This window comes from Anopheles maculipalpis, chromosome 3RL (assembly GCF_943734695.1).
Source record: "Anopheles maculipalpis chromosome 3RL, idAnoMacuDA_375_x, whole genome shotgun sequence".
NCBI lineage: Eukaryota > Metazoa > Arthropoda > Insecta > Diptera > Culicidae > Anopheles > Anopheles maculipalpis.
In genome coordinates, this window is record NC_064872.1 from 56,982,457 (window position 1) to 56,997,946 (window position 15,490).

The 15,490-nt window shown below is 42.9% G+C and overlaps 3 protein-coding genes across 3 annotated transcripts in view; 2 read left to right on the forward strand and 1 right to left on the reverse strand.

Moving 5' to 3' along the window:
• LOC126562565 (D-aspartate oxidase) overlaps positions 1-15,490 on the reverse strand; it is a 199,821-nt gene that overhangs the window by 106,548 nt on the left and 77,783 nt on the right. The window lies entirely within an intron of this gene.
• Positions 1-15,490, forward strand: part of LOC126562960 (charged multivesicular body protein 4b) — a 130,014-nt gene that overhangs the window by 55,231 nt on the left and 59,293 nt on the right. The window lies entirely within an intron of this gene.
• Positions 1-15,490, forward strand: part of LOC126562961 (charged multivesicular body protein 5) — a 225,250-nt gene that overhangs the window by 21,092 nt on the left and 188,668 nt on the right. The gene's annotated exons all lie outside the window — the stretch shown is intronic.

A 15,490-nucleotide genomic window follows, 5' to 3' on the forward strand; every position in this document is an offset into this window, starting at 1 on the left:
TTGACTGAGTAACGCCCGGGCTGTGGCTGAACATATTTTATAGCTCACTCAAGTATGCAATGCATCACCGTCTTTACCATCAGCCAAAGAAGCATTGATCCCAACCACTTCGAAAAGGTTTTGTCAGCGATTAGAGTCTTAAAGACCTGACAACCGATGAAACCTTAACGCCAAGCGTCAACAGCATTTGTGTAGATCCCTGCCCGATTGTGAATGAATGCTTCGATACGATTTTTAATTGAAGTAGTGGAACAATAATCATACTCACCGAACAACAGTACGTGTATTGATTCTGGGGCTTACAACCAAGAGCCATTGTATTTCGGGTGCTGCTAGCTACATTCAACTGCAGCACAGTTGAAATAGGAATCAACTCGGTAACACCCGAAACAAAAAAAGGGGTGAAGCTTACAGCTCGAAAAGATTTTGAGAGCGGTCGTTTTTTTTTTGTTAAGCTGCAAATGAAAACAGCTGTAAGAGTGGGCACTTTTGATTCGTTCTAATGTGCCAGCACTGGGCATTGTTGTTTGGTATTGAGCAAATTAATAAAAAATCTACACATTCGAAGCACGTGGTTGAAGGGTTCTTCATCCGGTCGACATTAGGTGACTGTTCATTTGGAGCGATTTGGAGGGGGTGAGTGTAAGCTTTTGTGTCCAAATGTTGTGAAAATTTCGATATTAATTCCTATGTGCAGGCAGGTTGTTTCGACAGAATTGTTACAGTACTGTATGAGGTTTAAAAAAATGGAGAGAATTAAATGTATTCCATTATTTTACCATTTATGCGAGCAGATTCATAAGGAATACGTGGTATGGAGAATTATTTTGTTTATACATGAAGTCGTTAAACTACCGAACATTTTCGACACCTTGGTGTATGGTTTAATTCAAGGCTAAACAGGAATATACATTTCACCCATCTGGTGCAAAAATGCAGTAAAAGAATCAATTTTCTAAGGACAGTCACAGGATTCTGGTGGGGCGCACATCCATCAGACGTCCTGAGACTGTATAAGACAACGGTACTATCCGTATTGGAATATGGAAGCATATGCTTCTATTGGGCATCCAATACGTTGATACTCAAGCTTGAAAGGCTACAGTACCGCTGTCTTAGACTCGCACTAGGGAGCATGAAATCCACACACATGTCCCTAGAAGTGATTACCGGAGTGATGCCGCTCAAACTACGTTTTGAAATGCTGTCGCTTCGCCTTCTAGTCCGTTGTTCAGTATCAAATCCCTTAATATGTAATAGAAAATTTTGAAGCGCTTCTAGAGACAGGTTCTAAGAGCAAGATCTACGAAGATTTTGTTGCTCTACAAGTGCATGCTAGCACTCCACAGGCATTAAATCGTGCTGCCCTTCCTGAGAAATACAGTTCCATTTTGATCTTCGCCCGAGGTTGGTTCCGGGTATTTTCATGAATAGATATGGTCATTTAGACAAAATAAGCCAGTACTACACTGATGGATCATCCTCTGAGGAGGGCACTGGCTTCGGTGTTTTTTGCGAGTCCACCGATTGAGGCAGCCATGTAGCCATTTCAAATTGAGACAGCCATGTAGTGTTTACACCGTAGAGCTAGTCGCAATATTTTACGCACTATTGATGATAGCAGCGAGACCTTCGGACCAGTACTTCATCTTCACTGATAGCATAAGTGCTATAGAAGCTCTGAGATCTCCGAAGGCTGTTAAGAGTCAGGACTTCCTCACCATAAAAATCATTGAAATGCTTGGCTCAATGTTCGATAAGGCGTATAGGATCTCGCTAATTTGGGTCCCTTCTCGTTGTGGAATTCCCGGCAATGAAAAGGCAAACTCACTGGCCAAAACAGGCGTCCAACAAGGCGCTTTTTACGACCGACTTTTTTTATGATTATTAAATTTATTCAACACAAGTGGTGTTGACAATACGGCACTGGACCGTCATAATTAATTATAAATAAATAAAAAATAAATATAAAGTCGTCAATCCTTGCTTTCCATGCTCATGTCTTTCGTTACTCTAGGCGATCCTAGTGATGAAGCTAATATAGACCCAGTGGCGGATTAACCTATATGTGGAGGTGGTGACTGGAGCCTCACCTTCATCAGGAGCTTCACCTACAAGAGGCCTCCGAGAGAAAAACCTACCAGCCCCCTTCCCCACCTCCACCAACCTCTGCTGCCGGTAGCTCTGTTGAATTCGATAGCTTGCGGCATCGATATCCATTCCGACAAATGCCTCTAATTTGTCTTAAACATCGGTCACAGGATATTGTATATTTAACCCTGGAAAGAGCCCCTAAGTGGGGCCCCCAACACCATAGGAACTTCAAAGTAAGGGCCTTGTATGGGACCAAGCATACGGGTATAAGTGCCTCGTCGGCGTTAAGGGAGGTAAAGATACTCCAATCCCCCGGTTAGCAATTTTGATTTGGAAATGACATGGACTCCAACACGCATCACGCTAGGGCCTCCTTAATCCGCCGACATGGCCAGGTCTCAAATCGTTTTCCAGGGAATTCGGTCAAGGGCTGTAGTTTTCACATCCTACAGTCTAGGGTTGGTGTCCTTTCGTTACGGTTGTATTGGATATTTAGAGAAATGTGTTATCGTTCGGTCCGTTCCGGGAGGTGCAGTGGTAGAGACAACAGCGGTGCGGGTTTTCACATGGCAGGACCAGGGTATAAAACCCATTCGGACCTTTCCCCACTAGCGAGGACTGACTATCCAACCACATGATATCAGCAAGACTAAAAAGTTCATCGACGGCTGGTGTAAATTAGTAGGTACAAGAAGAAGAGTATAGAGAGCCTGTTATTTGTCATATGGGTTGAGGCGGCCCGGTGGTACAGGCGACAACGGCGCCGATCTTCATAAAGCAGAACCGGTGTTCAAATCTCATCTGGACCTTGCCCCCGTAGTGAGGACTGACTACCCAACTAAGTGGTATCGCAGAGTCTAGTAAGCCATTTGATAGCCGGCGTGACCTTAGAGAGGTTGTTAAGCCAAAAAGAAAAAGGTCATATTAGTGTAACGCGCAGCGCATCACAGTTTATCCGTTTTTTTTTTAAATTAATTAACAATTTAATAAAAAAAAAACTAGATTTATGTTAAAGCAATATTATTGATCCAGATAATCTTTCACAAGTAATGAACCGTAGCAACATCTATCACCGGTATAAATTCTCACGATTCTCACCTGTCAACAAGCATACGACCTCAACCAGCAATCAATTTTTATTGCAAAACGTGTATAATTCCCCTTCAAAAGTGTGTAAATAGTTTAGCCCTCTCTATAATCCGCATCGCTAGCGCGGATCAGCGGCAATTAGCCTCGACACACGGTGAGGTGCGAAATCCTTCTGTGGCCTGTTGGGCGGTGACTGTCGAGCAGGCTAATGAAGAAAACGCTGCACTGGCAACAATACAACCAGGATCATTTCACGGTCCAGCGCACGGTGAAAGCATTTCTCCCACAAACCGTTTCGCTGGGGTACGTCTAATCCTGTCCCGGTTGACAGAGCGCCTTTCTGGGTAGCTCTACGGATCGTTCCTAAACCCGCCGTATGTTTTATCAGCCGACTTTAAACCACTCGAAGCTGAAGAACTGGACGAGATGCCATTGTGTGTACGGATATCGTGATCACTGCTCGGTCCCTATCCTGGGCGACCACAACGGTACCTGTATCAGAGACGGGATGATCGGGATTTTTTTTTGTCCGGCAGTGTTATTTTTTCCTCCTTCCTTCCAGAGAGTGAATGTTTTCTTTGCGAACGCAAAGCAAAGAAAATGAACGATCTCTTGTTGGCGAGAGTTGGCTCACAGGCGTACAATGCGTCTTTGGCAACAAATGCTATCATAGCGTACAGGAGAAAAGAACGTGAAGGAACGCTGGATAGCTCAAAGGGCATACTCGACACAGCACTTGTGCGATTGTCTTGCAAGCACTTAGCGAATGTTCTTGAGCCGTGTGACATTCGGCACCTTTATAGGTGGCAACATTTTTTTTTAAACTCCTTTAGCAGGACCCGAGGATGAGAACGCAATTTCAATGGCCGTAAGGATCATTGATCGAGGGCTTTTCGTTTGTTTCATTGTGGTTTTTTTTTTGCTAATGTGTATTCTTTCACAGGTCCATTCACTCTATCCACTGGCAGTGTGTGTGTGTGTGTTTTGTGGCAGAAAGGAAAAACAAAACAGGAATTAGCTTTTTAGAGGTGTCGCACTTGCTGCTTTTGGCGCGTTCAGGCGCATTAATGGTATTATATGTGTGTGTGCGTGCCTCTGGGAAGGATGAAAAACCCGCCACAGTGGACCGAGTGTTAGCTTGAAGTAGGCTTAACACGTTTTGTAAAACGATGAAAAGTATATTTGCCGCCTTTCAAAGGATAATTAGCCGCTAATGGGCTCGAGTACCGTTGGGGTTGAGTGTTGGGTGCTGGGGACGGGGTTAAATTTGCAGATTGGCATGACGGGTATAGCAAATTAGTTAAAAATTTTCTCATATTTGGTTTGCCTGGTAGTTGTTGGATAATAGTGAGTAACGAGTAATTTTTAAAATTTATTTTTTTGTTTGTTCATTAGCACTGGAGTACAATCTGTCTGTAACATTAAGGTATTAAATCGTGTATTGGAATGTCACTTGTGATCTCGCCATCACATTACTCTTTAAGGATAGGTGTCACTGTTAAACATCCAAGGTACGATGTTCAGTTTATTTATTTTGAAAACTTTTCTTCGTTTATTTAAAGAGGGTCTGACTCGAAGGCGAATGTAATTCTCTTTATTAACAACATCACGATTACCACTGGTTCATGAGACAGCTCCACTGGTGACTTAATGCAAAAAGCAATTCTTGCAACACGGAGTCAATATGTCATGTACACTCTATCTGGATTTTTGCAGCATCAAACTGAACGTATCAATATATTAGAACAATGGTGTGTCTCACGTGCATTCACCAGCAACTCTGGCGTTCCTCAAGGCAGCATCCTCGCCCCGCTGTTGTTCCTACTCTACATCAATGATGCTGTAATACTACTTGCTGATTCTAACATACTGATGTACATATGTGGATGATCTCAAGCTGTTCACCGCGGTGAAAGATAGTGGTGATTGTATTCGGTTACAACATGGGATTGATGTTTTTAGTTTATGGTGCCGTAGAAATGCATTGTCATTATCCGTCGATAAATGTCAAGTAACGTCCTTTTTGAGATGCAGCTCTATTATCCTATTTGATTACAACATTGACAATAGTTTACTTCAACGTCCTGAATGTGTTAGAGACTTAGGGATTTTTCTTGAGAAGCAACTCAGTTTTAGACCTCACATGACAAATCTAATTAACCGTGGTAATCAGATGCTAGACTTTCGTATGACAAAGGAGTTTCGCGACACTACCACTCTTCTGTTCCCTAGTACAATCAGACTTAGAGTACGCAAGTGTTGTTTGGTTTCCCGCAGCACACATCTGGGGCTAGCGCATAGAAACAATACAACGAACAGCTACGCGATTTACCATTAGACTCCTCCCATGGAGACCCTACGATCGACGCCCAGACTATCCCACTCGATGTCTTCTCTTGGGACTCCAACCACTGTTCAGTGCATGTTTGTAGCTGGTTTGATAGGCAACGAAATAACAGATGTTCCAGCTCTCCTTAGCTCCGTTAACTTTTTTGCGCCCTCTAGGAGTCTAAGGCAGCGAGACATAATCCCGGCTGCTCGCTTCAGGACTACTTTTGCTCAATCGGACCCAGTGAAGGCAATGTGTACCGTATTTAACGTAAACTTCAACATGTATGAATTTGATATGCCTCAATCTGCGTTTCGTGAGCGTATACGTATGCTTAGTTACTGCTTCCTTTTTATTCTTGTTTGGTTTCATTGCTGGGAACAATTAAGCTTTTTTTTGTAGATTCAGGTTTTTTGTATGAATTTTACATCATTATCGTTGTACCATTTAGCACGTCCTTGCTATAATGGCAACTTGCTAGATCAGCCCAAAGCATGACTGCATCATCATGACACATAAAAAATAGTAAAATTCGGTTCTTAAGGCAATTTTTCCAATAAAAATTCTAATTCATGTTCTTATTCGTCACAGAGGCGGATCTTTCTCTAAACGGACACCGAGCTGAAACCCAAAACGAATTGGTTGCCGTAAACACTGGCGGATGTAATGGATGAGGTTCCGAGATAACTACTCTCTACCCCTTCCCCCCTCTGATACCCGTTCCACCAGCGGCCTTCAATTCGCCTTTGCCCCTGGTTACAGAATGTTGAATTATAAGGATCTCCACGAAAAAACCCCATTTCAAAAAAAAATCTGCTAAGCGCCTCAGAAGGGCCAACTCTACCATACCAGGGTTACTAACACGGTGGCCTTTTTGCCACAGCCTTGACAAATCTTCATTTTGTCAACGAATTTACAGGCCGAAAACAAATTTGAACCTCTTGCGAACGTTGTCGCTAGCATAAGCCGTGTAAAATTTAATCCCCAATCGGTTTTCACGTAGGTTTCATCGTGCGTAAAAATGCAACCGTTTGCGGTTTGGGCACCACCTGATCGAACAGCTCTGATTTCAATTAATATTACTTGTAGACAGCAAATGCAATTAACCGAGTGAATTGAAGAAAGCTTATCCGTTATATAGGGGTGAGTGTTGTTTTGTTCTTTCCAATGTCTGATCACATTATGCATATTGAAACGAATGAATCAACCTATTGCAGTTAATTGGTAACAACGCAAAAAAAATCCGATCGCGACCGATCATGCATCATGATCATGCGGCTAGGACCACGTATCTGTTGACGACGCTTTGGGACAACGGTTGTCACCAAATTTTGCTAAGAAAGAATTTTCCTTTTTTGCCTGAACTAACCAGGCTAAGTATTTAACCAACGACGAGGCGGCCTACGATACCATAGATCGAACCGAATTATGGAACACCATGCAGCAGTACGGATTCCCTGGGAAGCTGGTACGGCTGCTAAAGGCCACTATGGACGGGGTGCAGTACAAGGTGAGAGTTTCGAGCATGCTGTCGGAATCGTTCGAATCTCACCGGGGTCTGAGACAAGGAGACGGACTCTCCTGTTTGTTGTTCAACATCGCTCTGGAGAGTGTCTTGCGAAGCGCGGGTTTCGATATCCGGGGCACGATTGTCATTGATACGATCGTACCTTCGAACAACAACATAAGCAGTGAAATCCGAAGGCGCATTGTTCAGGGGAATCGTGCCTACTACGGACTCCACAAACTCCTGCGATCCAGAAGACTCCAACAACACACGAAATGTACGATTTACCGCACCTTGATACGTTCAGTAGTCCTCTACGGGTACGAGCCTTGGACTATTCTGACGGAGGACGCCAATGCACTCGCCAGTTTCGAACGGCGGGTGCTGAGGACCTTCTTTGGCGGTGTGTACGAGCAGGGCCTGTGACGAAGGAGAATGAACCAATGAGCTGATTGGCGGTGCTAATATCCTGACGGTAGTCAAAGCCGGAAGGATACGATGGCTGGAGCACGTGATGAGGATGCCGAACTCATGCCCCACCAAGAAGGTGCTTGTCAGCGACCCGTTAGGCACGAGGCGTAGAGGAGCACAGCGAGCTCGTTGGCTGGATCAAGTGAAGTCTAGACCTGTCGAAGATCGGATGCAACCGTGGATGGAGGACTGCAGCCCTAGATCGAGTTTCCTGGAAACTAATTGGAACTGATTCCTGGCCATGTCGACGAGAGGTGCTCAAACTTGAGCAGGCCAAGAAGAAGAAGAAGAAGAAGACAGACGTCCGAAGGGAAAGAGAAGGCGAAACTTCTCCCGAATCTGCAAGAAATTCTTCTTAAGACTTACACACGGCGGGACAGACTATCGCTTCCGTCATCCGTCCGCAGGACAGACTTTCCAGCTGTGGGTAAAACGAAGTCAAGGATGATGGTGTCAGGCTAAGCCCTCTTTAAGTCGTAGCCTAAAATAGAAAGAAAAATAACCAAAAGTTACAACTAAAACCTAGTGTGCATTAGTCAATTCGAGTACTCAAATGTTGGTATACTCAATATAAATAAAATCCATCATATTTTCTAGTTATGATGTTTCACACAAAGCGATACCATTTCCTTTATCAAACTAATCGTAGTTTTTAATTAGTGCTCAAAACCGTTTACCTCCTGGTTTGACTACGTATCGTAATCGTTTCTATGAAAGCTCTTCAAATGGTATTCGCTATTTGTTGCCAATTGAAAAAAAGCAACCGTACCGACAAAGAGATCTTTATCACACCCGACCACGATAAGCACTCCATCATATAATGCCGATCGATATGACACGATCCCCGTACGCTTGCGTTCCCCCTGCTGGTTACCGAAGGACGTCTTTAATTTGGTTTTTATTAATATGGATATTTATTGTAATTTATCCTGCGAACTTTCACACCTGGATCGACTGTTTCCAATACTTCCTAAGGGTGTAGAAGCATCGGTATCACGCCCTACCAACCACCCCGAGGGGCTGCGTGGTGGCTTCATTTGGCTCGGATCCTTATCAATAACGCGCCGGTGGAATATTAATTTCATTATTCACCACGCGGCCCAAACCCAGTCTGTAAGCGCGTAATCGTGTACCATCATCGCACTGTTTTCGGGTGTTGAAGAGATTTGTGGTTCTTGTGGGTTCGGTGCAGGCTTTGGAAATGTGGAAATGTCGGCATGATTTACGATTTGTTTGAATTAGCATCGGATTTCCTGGCTGAGGCCGACTTCATGAACGAATGAAGGGACGAAATGTAGCTAATATCTGAAGTAGTGATAATGCAACCTTAAGCAGCAGCTGGCAAAATCTCTTCCGATCACGGCTTGGTGACCGACTTTGTGTCACAGATCCTTTGTACCATTTTATTTTCTGCATGTCCTTTTAAGCTGCAAATTTCCTTCTATCACGGTATACGTTGCTGCAGCAAAGTATCAGCTTGCAACCTCAGCCAATTATCAGTTTTGGGTAGCGATTCGATTGTTTCTGGGTCGAAACCTAAACGCCCTCGAAACCCAGCACGTATATCAGTGGGCCAACTTACAAACATTGTAATGTGCTGCTTGACGGCGGAAGCAAACGTCTTCCAGGTTCAATTGCCCGTTGCGAAATTGATACTGTTGTGCGAAACGGTACTGGGCGTTGCTTTGCAATTTGCTTACGGTCTTTGTAAATTCAGCCCTCGATTGTCGTAATCTTTCACCAGACTTTGCGAAAGTATCTCAATCCAAGACGTGTGCTTACAAATCTCCCGTGGTGCGGGAATGGCAATCTCTCATTTCCGTTGTGTAAGTCGAATTGAGCCGTTTTCGAAGCAGCTAGGCTATAATAAAGCTACGATAAAATTGATTTTCATTTATATTTTCAAGCACTCTTGGCGATCAGAGGAGGAAGAACGAAGCAGCAACGAAGGTATACTCACCAATCGAGCCAAATCAGAACCAACACGGACCAATTTTGTGTAGATTGACAAAAAGGTAAGTGAAAGGAAACGGAAAATAGACACCGAACTCCGAAGACGCCTCATGTCGGAAATGTGACCGCCGGTTTATTAATCTCGATCTCTGAGGATTGAAATTAATCAACCGTAATCGGGACTGCTTAGCGCGGCTCAAGAACGTGTTCAAGAACCGGATGGACCTTCAGGACTCATCATGGCGTCCCGCTGACACACGCTGGTTGACAATATTTTCCGGCTTCTTGAGGGATTTCGGCGTGTTTAATACTGTTTGTTTGTGCGTCTGTTACCGGTTTCCCTTTGGCACCCGATGGTGATGCTTTGCAGTCGGTTTTTGCCGACCGAGTGTTTTAAAAATTTGGTGTCCATTTCCGCCTTTATTTTGGGCGTTCAGAGCAATTTTTTTTTCGAAAAATCGTGTTGATAAATTTTAGTGTGTTTTCAAAAATGTATTTCAAATTATAGAAGACGAAACAATCGTACTATCGAGCTTCGAAATGTAAACATATCCAAATAAAAAACCCATGTGGTATAAAATAATTTAAAACAGGCTACAAGACCTCTCGATGACACGCTGTCTCACAAAATTCAATCTGGATCGGATCAAAAACACTTCAGCATGCGTTTAAGGACGAATTGTGGCCGTCGATTTTGCTACAATTAAATTCGGTTTAGATTGTTCTTGTAGCGAACGTGGCAGCGGCAAAGAACACATCTTTTGCGCTCGCTTCAACCCTGGAAGGGGGTCTCTCATTTGCGAGTCCTCTCGAGCCGTTCCGACAGCCCCTTGCCTTTCCTTTTTTTTTCGCATGGAAACCCGTCTCGAGCGCTCAGCATGACATCGTCTCCGGGACTTTCGTTTGGGTGGGCATGCTCAAAGCTTCTCAAAAAAGGGATTCGTTCCTCCGGTGGATTCCCATTCCGCTCGATCTTTTGTATCCTGTCAAGTGAGATGCCTAGCCTCAAGGGTGGGTTGGCTTGTTCCAGAAGTGCTAATACGAGAAATGTGGGTAAACATTGCATTAGAAACCAAACATAGCCGCCGGGCTGTGGTTGTACGAACCGGCGAGCTGATTATGAGCGTAAGCGTGTTTGTGTATCATTGTAACCGTACTGGTGCCGACTGCAAACCATTTCTGGGCCAAAAGAGTGGGAAAATATAATTACCGTTTTAAGTTCCATGCAGTGTTGAGACGCAAAAGTGGGTCGTTCGGCAGAGGGAATGATTTGTAATTAGATGGGATTTTGCAAAAGTTGTCAATAGAACTATCGATAGGAGTTGTCGCATGCTGTCGGGGTGTTTGGCAAGTAAAAGGTTCGCCATTTGTGGAAAGGGTTAGCTTGGTTCACTGTAATAAGTGGGATATTAGAGACAAGTTTTCGGAAATGGTTATTCAGCTGTTAAACCTGCTCTTAAATACATTTTTCCAGTCAAAGGTTGAAATCTAAATCAATTCCACCTCAACCAGCCTTAGTTTGGGCCTGCCACGCCTCGTCGTGAGTGTTCAAACAAGTTTAAAGCAAATTTTGTTTTTGAATTGTCAGTCAAATTTTAAAGTTACTCGACAATTGCAGAATTGTTTTATGGAATCATTCAACAACCCCAACCATACTCACCTCAGGTCCCATTCTCCCTTAAGCACAAGATCTTCGTGAAAGTAATTTTTAGAAATATTAAGCATCTGTCACAACTGCTTTCCCAGTGCAATTGAAAAATAGTCATAATCCATCCCAAGTGCTTCTAGATACAGTTTCATAACTGCTGCATTGTCCTGCGACTTTACCCCCCCCATCATCCTTAAGGCGGCGCCCTTGTTTCGCACACACTTGTACGACAAAAGTGGTAAAAAAGCCACCAAACCCACTGTACCAACCGTACACAAACAAATAAATAAACGCTCTACTAGGTAATGAAAATAATAACGATGCAGCAAAAACGTGGCGAGTCGGTTTTCGGTTTGATGCGAAAGCAAAATCTCCACAGGGTGGCCCTTAAAACGAACCGGGCCCGATAATCCTTCCTGCCAGTCAGCCAGCCAGCGTTGGCAAGCTTCCTGAGGTGTGCTGACGGCGAAAGCACTTGGCCACGGCGGGACGCATCGAAGATACCGGGGCCAGCCGAGCTTCAGTTTCGGACGGGCACACGCAACGGAACGGCAAACGAACTACGCAAAACGCAACGTGGAGTTGGGAGTTGGGAAATGCGAATTGAATAAATGGAAACAAAATTAAATAGCTAAGTGGCCACTCGTGAAGTAATAACCCTTACGAAGTGGAGTTTACCAGGGCACACATTCTGTGCTCGGGATGTACATATATGCCGGGGCTGTCCGTGATGGGGGTTTTCTGTTTTTTTTTTTTTATTTGTATGAAACAAGTTCTTCAGCTTACATCTAAGCCGAATCTGTCGTTTGTCCTAGATGATGCATTGTACTAGCTAAGGGAATACAATTGGCCATCAACTTTTCATTGTTTTGGGTAACAGAACGGTTGAGTTCTAGCACCTTTCTATTTGGTCTTTTTATACGAACGCTTCTTGATATTGGCAAACAGTAACTTGGAAATTTTTGTCTGTAAAAGAATCTGTAATAAAAGAGGTGCGTTCCGGCCGATGCTATGGATGGACATACCAGCGAAAGGGAGAGGAAGACTTCAAGATTGGACACAATCAGGAACCTTCGAAATAGAAAACGATCAAGACCCCCGCTACCATCTGGACCACGAGCATGGAAACGCTCGTTGACGAGCGTTGAAACGCTCAAAGACGAGCATGGACTTTGGCTTTGGATGACGGAATATACGCAACGGAACAACCGAGCACACCCGGGATATGGTGCCCTTTCACAGCTCGGAGAAGGAATTGTCTCCCAGCAAAGATGAAAGGAGTATACTAATTTTGAGTTTATTGTAAGCAATACGGCCTGGCCGTCCCTTATGAATAAAAAAAATAAAAATAAAAAAGAGGTGCGTTAATAGAAGTTGAAAAGAGCAAAAGAAACTAATTTACGTATGTGTCGCAGGTGCTTTGTACTACATTCTTGTTTTATTCAGTCACAGTTTTTGCACAGTCTTTCACGAAATCATTGAAGCTTTTGTTTTCATACCACGCAATTAATCTTCAAACTGAGTATTTTTTTTCTTATGCTGTTCTTTCTGTCTTAAAGCTGATCTTTTTTCAGGTTAGAATAATTTGTTTAACTTTTCATATCGATCCATCACAGTGGGTTTAAAACTGCAAATGAAAAATTATGTTATTAGTATCGATATGACCAACCCTATTGACAAAATCGATATAAATGTGCCACCTAAGGCACTAGCAAGGCAAATTTGTATTGAAAAGAACCTTAGTAGTGGTGATTAAGACAATTTTGTCAATAGGGAACGAGCGTATCTATTTACCTTACCTACCTGAACAATCTAACTTTGCCATCATAATCGTCGGGCAAGTACGGAACAGTCCTTGCCTTTCAACTACTTGCAATGGATTATATTCTTGTGCAAGCAAAAAATCCCAATGAGAAAGCAAGAAGCAAACAGTCAGCAACAATATGGCAAAAATGGATCCCATTTTTTTATGTTTTGCATAAAACTGGTCACAAACACGCGGTAAACTGACTACATCGAGCACGAAAGACAAAAAGACAGCAGCTGTCAGTGAGTAGCTTCAGGGCTATACTGATTATTTTTGGAATCAATCAAACACAGTATGCTTTAGGTGATATTTCTGGACGATTCTTGCTGCGTTCGTGTTCTTTGCTGATAAGAACACGTTCTGCAACGACACGGGTACGAGTAAGGCAAGCATAATCGCAGTTTTTGTCTTGTGTACGTAATTTTCAGCGAAGTATTGCTTTTATTTTAAACGAAAAGTTGTGAGTAAACATCTGCTGGATGTAAGCTGATTGAGCTCTATCTGAGGTTTAAAAAGCGGCATTGATTATCTATGACCTTGTATTTAAAAAGAGAGACTAAGACAGGAACTTCAATTAACGTTTTTGATCTTAGTCTGCATTACCATTCCTTCCTGTGTACGGCATGTGCGGAAGGGGGAAGGGTTGCTTACAGAAACCTGTAGGTCTTCGTCGAACCGAGAGCCCTTTCGATGTAGCTATCTAGGCCCTAGATGGGGTTCATATTGGGTTTAATCATTGTACGGCTAACAGGGTCCTCTCAGAGAATAACTTTTCGAGTCATCCGGGAACTCGAGACGAGTTCCCGGATGCCGTCAACTTCGGCCGTCAACTTCGCCCACAGGTTAATAAGCCACTATTTGAAACTGTGTGTGCATGTGTGAACATGTGAATCATTCACGGAACAGTTGTTACATGAGCACATAGAGCATTTCAATGTCACATTTCTAAATTCGGCACGGTGAAACAATGTGAAACAATCAATTTTGAGCGAAAGCATTTACAAGATTTTTAAATATCCTTTTTCTGTAGATATAAAGCGTTTTGAGAATATTTCATTTGTCACTAAAATGAAGCCTTCGAATGAATCAATTATTTCAGTTAAGTAATAATCAATCGTTATGTGAAAAAATAACCTTTAATGTACAATTCATAAATCGTAAACAATATATATATTTGGCTCCTTAGATCAAGAACGATCTCAGCTGCGTGCAGTGAAATAGATTCGCCAAGCTCCAGAGGGCTGGTCATGTCTATTTATACCGTCCAAATGGAGTCCAAAGGATGTGTGAAATGCTCAAGCTGATATTGTGTAAAGACGTTGATGCCTCTATCATAAAGGTCGATGTACTGTGCTCGATGTGCGTGAGTGGTTCGAAGATTTCTGCTGCAGGCCCAGATGGTTGTAGCACATGTTCTTTTTTTTTCTTGGCTTGGCGACCTTCTAAGGTCACGCCGGCCTTCGAATGGCTTACTAGACTTGCCGATACCACGTAGTTGGATCGAAGGTCCTCATTACGGATGGGATTTGAACCGCGGTTCTGCCGTGTTTTGCGCCTACTCCACCGCCCCCAAATAAAGATTATGTACGGAAAATATCAAAAATTTGTGTGAAAATTATTGATCGTTTAGATTCTTATAAACCAATAATTGGAAGGCTGAAGTGAAAAACCGTGAACCAACTATTAGTTTAAAAATAGAAATTTTAACAAAATTTGCACAAAAATTTTGGCGCCAAAATATTTCCCGATGAAAAAACTATCACTCTTTGATGGAAGCTGTCAGTTTTCATACTGTCATCATTTCCCGAACTGTCAACAGTGCAACAGAATGTTTACAAAAAAATGTACACAACAACGCCGACTAGCAGCAAAGCGATTTTTGCAAGAGCAAAAACTCACGAATATTAGTTCTAGGAATAAAAACAACCGTGCAAATTGATACAAAACCGTATTCGTAAAATAGTTACATCTCCTGAATTACCGTACCATAGTTTAGTGTCGTTTGTTGGGCATGGATGAAACCACAATGGATTATTTTGATGAGTCCAATACACTGCCTGACTTTGGGGTAAGTGATGAAGAATGTTATTCTAATAAGTTAAGAAATTGTGCATTTTACCCGTCGTACTAAATGTATGTCTATAACACTAGGTTTCAGACGAAATGGAAGTCAAAGCGGCAGTTGAGTTTATCAAGCTTGAACAATATCTGGAGGCGCCAGTCAACGATGAACTTAGCCTTGAAGATCATTTTATGAGTGGTAAGCGAATACGTATAGAGTGTTATACGTTCCCTAAACCCAGCCAGCTAGCAGGGTATACGAGAATCGATGCGATGCGGTAGAAGGTTTAATGTTTTGGAAACATGTGCATTTTAGATGCGAATAATAGCCTGGAAGACGACCCCGGAGGTTATGGTACAGCGTACGAAATGGAACCATCGGTAGGTATATTGGTCGTACTGCTCAATCGAAGAAGTTTTATCAATCTTGGATGTATTTTATATATTCGAGATGTTTAATACTAAGATAATTAGAGGATGGCATTGTTTTCTTCTTTGTTCGCCTTAGGTTAAGGTAAAAGTAGATTTTAT